This window comes from Jaculus jaculus, chromosome X (assembly GCF_020740685.1).
Source record: "Jaculus jaculus isolate mJacJac1 chromosome X, mJacJac1.mat.Y.cur, whole genome shotgun sequence".
In the NCBI taxonomy this organism is placed as follows: Eukaryota; Metazoa; Chordata; class Mammalia; order Rodentia; family Dipodidae; genus Jaculus; species Jaculus jaculus.
The window spans coordinates 66695225-66701216 of NC_059125.1; positions in this window are offsets into that span (position 1 = coordinate 66695225).

Here is a 5992-nt window from a genome sequence, read left to right on the forward strand (position 1 = left end):
TAGTGAGAAAACAGTGGCAATGACTGCAGGCTCAAATAACATAATTGCCTACTTAGATGTTCTGGAAGGACAAGCACAAACACAATCAGACTGTGTAAGCATGAGGACCTGAGGAAGTCTGAAAGACCACTTGAATTTGATCCCCAGGACCCACATAAACAGCAGGGCATAGTCACATACGTCTGTAATCCCAATCCCACAGGGGAGCAAAGGCTAGACAATCACTGGAGCTCAAGGAAAAGCAACAAGCTCTGAGATCAGTAAGAGATCCTGACTCAAATAAAAAAAAGGAAAAGGGGTGGCGTGGGACACCTGGACATTCTGCTGTGGCCACTGCAGGTAAGCACACCCCACTGAGAGTGAGCACATGGGCACATATGTGCATATAGCGTGCACACACACACACACACAGAGAGAGAGAGAGAGAGAGAGAGAGAGAGAGAGAGAGAGAGAGAGAGAGACAGAGACAGAGACAGAGAGAGACAGAGACAGAGAGAGAACATTCAGAAAACCATGACCTTACTCTCCACTGGAGAATCGCTTTTTTTTTTTCAGATGGATATAGATCCTAAGGAGAGAGCCACCCCATCATACCTCAAAAGGCCCCCGGCTGAAACTAAGAAAAATTGGCAAAACAGGCAAGGGTGCTGTTTTTCTGGTGTACTGGGTACCAGCACAAGGGGGAAGGAGATCAACACAGAGAAAAATTAACTCTTACCAAATCAGAGAACCAGAGACCCAGAGGCCCCCAACACCTCATCACTGAAGCAGACCAAAAATGAACCCAACATGGCTCAGGGAAATTTTGCGGAAGAGGGGGCGGAAAGAATGTCAGAGCCACATGTTGGGTCATGATATGGAGACATTTATCCTACCCATAACTGTGGGCTAACTCCACAATGCATGACCCATATACCTCAACAAGGAGGGGCCAAGGGGAGGGGGTAGGTCACGGATGAGCCTAATAATGGTACCAAACTGCCTGTATTTGCTGAATACAAAACTAATTAATAAAAAATTAAAAAAAATAAAAATAGTGAATTAAAATAAAAGAAAACCACAACCTACATAATGGACAAGAAAAGACACTATAAACTGACCATAAAATGATAGAGAATGTTTAATCCAGTTCCAGGCAGAGAAACCAATGGCAGAAAATTCATTCCCCAAATCTTGGGAAGGATAAAGAACTAGAAACATAAACAGAGAAAAGTGAACAATGAAATTAAATCAATAATTTAAAAAATCGTTCAAAAAACAAAAGTCTACAACCAGATATCCTCACTTCTGAATTCTAACAAACTTTATTTCTTTCTTAGTCTTTGAGGTAGGGTCTCACTCTAGCTCAGGCTGGAATTCACTCTGTAATCTTAGGATAGTCTCCAACTCTCAGCAATTCCCCTAGTTCAGTCTCCTGAGTACTGGGATTAAAGGCGTGAGCCACCGCGCTCAGCATTCTAACAAACTTTCAATGAAGAACTAACAGCAATTCTGAAGTTATTCCAAAGAACTGACAGAGAGAATTCTTCCAAACATCAGATAAGGCCAGCATTGCTCTAATGCCAAAAACAGATAAGGTCATAACAAAAAAGAATAAGCTGGATGAATTAGAGAAGATAATACAAAATATGAAATAAGAATCCAATAAATAGATAAGGACTCTAAACAAGAGACAAACAAAAATCTTGGAAATAATAAAGTTCAATAAATCAAATAAGAAAGTTATCAATAGATTAGATCAAACAGGAGACAAAGTAACGGCATGAAGAGAAAGTTGATGAATTATCACACTCAGACAGTAATAAAGAAATAGTTATGAACAGAGCATACAAAAAACTCAGGGAACATGATGAAGCAAGTAAGTATGTGAATACTAAGTTTAGATGGAAGAGGTGTGGTATAGACTAAAGGCATAGAAAACCTATTTGGTGGGCTAGAGATATGGCTCAATGGATAAAGGCGCTTGCTTGCACAGCCTGACAGTCCAGGTTCAGTTTTCCAGTACCCATGTAAAGCCAGATGTACGAGGTGGTACATGCAACTGGAATTTGTTTGCAGTAGCAAGATGCCCTGCTGCGTCTATCTTTCTCTTTGACTCTTTCTTTAAGTCATCTCTGCTTTTAAATAAATAAATACATAAAAATAACCTATTTGGATGCCAGGCATGGTGGTGTATGCCTTTAATCTCAGCGCTTGGGAGGCAGAGGTAGGAGGAGCACCTTGAGTTCAAGGCCACCCTGAGACTGAATTCCAGGCCTGCCTGGGCTAGAGTGATACCCTACCTTGAACACTCCCCACAAAAAAATCCCCAAAAATTATTTGGTGAAACAACAACAAAAGCAGATGTGGTGGCATGCTTATAACAACCTCAGCACTTGGGAGGATGAAATAGGAGGGTCTTGAACTTGAAGCCAGTATGGGTAACATGATGAGTTCCAGACCAACCTGGGCTATATAGTGAAACCCTGTCTCAAAAACAGACTCACTTCCAATACTACCAAGAACAAACAGCAAAGCCATCAAAGAACTGAGTCTAGTAAATGTCCTTCAATAACAATCCTGAATGTAAATGGTCTTAATTCTCCATTTAAAGGATACAGACTAGTGACTGGATCAGAAAACTATACCCAGCAATGTGTTGCCTGTAAGAAATTCACTTCCACTGCAAAGGCATAAACAGATAGAAAGTTAAAGGATGGAAAATCAGAGTCTGAGTAAAGGGAATCCGAAACCCAAGCAGGAATAGCTATATCCATACCACACAGAGCAGACTGCAGGCAAAATTTAGAAGTGACAAAGAAGGTCACTATATACTGATAAAGGAAACAATACATCTCCAAGATATCGCCATTGTAAATGCATATGCACCAACATTTGTGATTTTCTGATTTTTATAAAACAAAGCTAGAGAGATGGCTTGGTGCTTAAAGGTGCTTGTCTGAAAACCCTGTGATGGTCCAGGTTCAATTCCCCAATACCCACATAAAATCAGATGCACAAAATGGCACATGTGTCTGGAGTTCATTTGCAGCAGCAGACATGCCCATTCTTTCTCTCTCTCTCCACCTCTCAAGTAAATAAATATTAAAAAAGTAGCACTCAACATAACAAGCTCTAGTACAATAATAGTTGGTGATTTCAATACCTAAATCTCACCAATAGTTATGTAATGTAGATTGTCCACCAACATCAACAAAGAAGTACTAGTGTTAAACTTCACTACAGACCGAATGGACCTTAATAGACATATATAGAATATTCCATTTAGTAGCTGTTGAACACACATTCTTCTCAACAGCTCATGGAACTTTTTAAAAAATAGATTATATTGCAGGTCATAAAGTGAGTCTTAAATATAAAGCAAAATTAAAATTGGATACAGGATGGTAGATAACACGCAGACATGGTCTGCTAGACTCTCTAGGGAATAATCTGGGGAAAGTTGGAAAACAGCTATCAAAAGTGGTAAGTGATGGCCCCAAATTTCTAATCTAATGGATTTCATACTTGGTGTGATGGTGAATGTATATAATCCTAGGATTTGGGATGTAGAGGCAAGAAACTCAGGAGTTCAAGGTCATCCTTTGCTACATGAGACCCTATCTCAAAAAATCAAAATAAATAAATAGTTAAAATAAAAAATGGAATTCAATAAAGAGACAGAAATATTGAACAGCAAACGAACACAAATACTGGAAGTCCATATGTATTTTTGTGCTGGGATCAAATGAACTTAACAAACATCTACAGAAGATTCCATCTAAATATTGTAGAATATACATTCTTCTCAGAAGCCGATAGAACCTTCTCTAAGATAGATCATATATTAGGATCTAAAACGAGACTTAACAAATATAGGAAAATTGAAATGATTCATTGATTCTATATGATCACATAGAAATGAAACTACAAACCACAAACTATAGAATACATACAAACCCATGGAGATTAAGCAAATCGCTGCTCAATGATAAGTTAATCATTTAAAAAATTAAGAAGAAAATAAAAAATTCCTAGACTCAAATGAAAATAAAAACACAGCATATCAAAACCTATGGGAGGGGCTGGAGATCAGTCAGTAAAGTGCTTGCCATACCAGCATGAGGAACTGAGTTTGGATCCCAGCATCCACGTAAAAGACAGGCATGGTGATGGGTGCTGGTGTATCTCAGTGCTGGAGAGGTAAAGGCAGGAGGATCCCTGGGACTTGCTGGCCAGTTAGTCTAGCTTAATTGGTGTGTGCCAGTTCAGTGAGTGATCCTGTCTCAAAAAAATAAGAATGAAGTTATTCTGTAGATGTGAGTGAGGATCATCGTATTAAGCAAATTAAACCAGTTGCATAGAGACAAGTATCATTTTTATTTTCTCATTTGTGGTTCCTAGGTTTTTTTTTTAAATTTTTTTTGTTCATTTTTTATTTATTTATTTGAGAGCGACAGACATAGAGCGAAAGACAGATAGAGGGAGAGAGAGAGAATGGGCGCGCCAGGGCCTCCAGCCACTGCAAACGAACTCCAGACGCGTGTGCCCCCTTGTGCATCTGGCTAATGTGGGACCTGGGGAACCGAGCCTCGAACCAGTGTCCTTAGGCTTCACAGGCAAGCGCTTAACCGCTAAGCCATCTCTCCAGCCCCAGGTTCCTAGGTTTTATATAGAGACATAAAACCTTGCATGTAAGGGCTGGGGATGTGTATCTCAGAGGGCAGAGTGCTTGCCAAGCATGCATGAAGCTTTGAGTTAAATTCCCAATAACTGCATAAACCAGATTTAGTGGCACAACCTGTAATCCTGGCCCTCAGGAGGTGGAGGCAAGAGAAGTTCAAGGGCATCCCCAGCTACAAAGCGACTTCGAAGCCAGCCTGGGACACATGAGACTCTGTCCCTCCAAAACTAAACTGAACTAAACTAAACTAAATAATGAATGAATGTACATGACATGGAAGTAGAAGTGAAACTGACCAGGGAAGTAAAAGGAACTAATGTGTGTGTGTGGGGGGGGGGGTGAGAAGTGGGAGGATAAGGGAGTAAGGAGGGATATGCTCAATATATTATATACACACACATATCAAAGTGTCCTTATGTAACACAACACCATGTACAATGAATATATAAGATGAAAATTTTTAAAAGGAAAAAATTTAAATAATTTCATCTATCTTTTTGATGATAATTGAAGAAAGTTGAAATCAATAGCAAATGAAACTAGAAATTGTCCAAATGCACAGAGTTCAAAACTAAACAGTATACTTTTTTTTTTTTGAAGTGGGATTTCACTCTAGCCCAGGTTGACCTGGAATTCACTCTGTGTGTGTGTGCACGCGTGTGCTGGGACAGAGCCTTGCTAGGTATCCCAGGCTGACCTCAAATTGACAATATTCCTGCCTCAGCTTCCTAAGTTCTGGGTGTGTGACATCATGTCCAGATCAAAAACCAATAGTGTGGGCTGGGGAGATGGTTCAGTTGGTAAACACTTGCTGTGCAAGCAGGAATCTGAAACCCCAGCACTTAGGTAAATAAATGCCAGGCAGGTATAGTGGCCCTCTTCAAATCCAAGCACTTGGCAGGTTGAGACAGGATCTGTGGGGTAAGCTGGATAGCTACACTAGCCAAATCTGTGAGCTCTAGGTTCAAGTGAGAAATCCTGCTTCAGTAAATAAGATGGAGCGCAATTGGGAATGACACCCAACATCAACCTCTGGAAAGCACACACACGCACGCACGCATGCACGCACGCACACCCACACGTGCTCACACCCACATGCACATGCAAAACCAAGAAAGGATAGTGGTGCATGCCTTTAATCCCAGCACTCAGGAGGCAGAGGTAGGAGGATCACTGTGAGTTCGAGGCCACCCTGAGTCTACATAGTGAATTCCAGGTCAGCCTGGGCTAGAGTGAGACCCTATCTTGAAAAACAATCAAGGATATTTCTACAAATCAATGATCTCACTGAGTAAGAAATCAGAAAAATAGCACCTTTCAAATTAGCCT